The following is a 1,437-nucleotide window of genomic DNA, read 5'->3' as shown; positions in this document are numbered from 1 at the left end:
AGATGGCATATAGAGAAAATCGTTGAATCCCATCTTGTTTCGAATCATTGTTGTATAACGCGTTTTAAATGAAAAATAAAATATAAAAAAAAAAAAAGAAAAAAAAAGAAAAAAAGAATGTATAAATACACACACATATATGTTCCTAATTTTGCTTAGACTTGTTCTATTCTGATTATTAAATATTCGTACTTATTAACTTTTTCTTTTTTGTTTCCTTTTGATCGATCTCCATATTTTTAATTCTACAAATAGGTATTAAATTATTTTCCAAACAAAACGTTTTCTTTTTTTTTGTTTCCTTTCGATCGATCTCCATATATTTTTAATTCTACAAATAGGTATTAAATTATTTTTCAAACAAAACGTGCTAAGAAAAGATTCTACTAATTATTAAATGAGAAATAATTAAAGATTAAGTTTTTGACAAAATAAGACGAATTTTAAATTGATTGAAAATTTATTTTATATATTAATTATTTATTAATTTATATAATTTTATAAATCAATAGCAATCTGTATTATTTTTTTAACAAAATAAGATGAATTTAGTTCGTAAAAATTTGTTTATAACAAATTGTTTATTATTTATTAACGATACGTTAAAAAAAGAATGAAAAAAAAAAAAAAAATGAAAAAGAAAAAAAAAAGAAAAAAGGAATAACGAAAATTTTGCCATTTAAAATGATACTTCATTGAAATCTCTACGACTTTTAATTCCCGAGTTATTCCCATGTAAACGTAAAACTTATTTATTAATAATATATAAAAAAAAAAGAAAAATTGTTTAATCAATTATTTATATTTAATTTATGAGATTTTATGAATCGATAGCAATTCGAATTTTTCTTTTTTCTTCTTCTTTTTAAACAAAATAAAATGAATTCAGTGCGTTGATAATTTGTTTATAACAATATGTTTATGACAAAATTGTTAATTAATTATTAACGATAGGTTGAAAAAAAAAATAGTAAAAATTCTCCCCTTTAAAATGATATATCATTCAAGTTTCTATGGCTTTTAGTTCCGAAGATATTCCCATGTAAACGAAAGACGTTTACGTTAGCCCACTGACCTATATAATTTCATTCATGTTCGCACTAACCTACATAAATTCCAAGAATTTACGCGCTCTTACTACTACTATTACTATTACTACGAAACAGCTGTTCTACGCGTATTATGAATGAAAATCATTCAATGGCGATATCTTCGAAACGAAAAGTCATACAGACTTGATAAAAATATCATTTTAAAGGGCATAACTTTTTCTAATTCGTCAATATATCGTTACCATTAATTAATTACTATTAATTTATAAATAATTTGTTATAAATAATTTGTTACGAACACAAATTCTCATGTATTAAATTTATCTTTTATTTCTTTATAAATAATTCAGATTCCTATTGATTTTTTAAATTACGTTAATTAATT

This window comes from Vespa mandarinia, chromosome 23, assembly GCF_050613455.1.
Source record: "Vespa mandarinia isolate Hongniang chromosome 23, ASM5061345v1, whole genome shotgun sequence".
Classification (NCBI taxonomy): domain Eukaryota; kingdom Metazoa; phylum Arthropoda; class Insecta; order Hymenoptera; family Vespidae; genus Vespa; species Vespa mandarinia.
The sequence above is the reverse complement of the archived record's forward strand: the minus strand, read 5'-3'. Positions refer to the sequence as shown.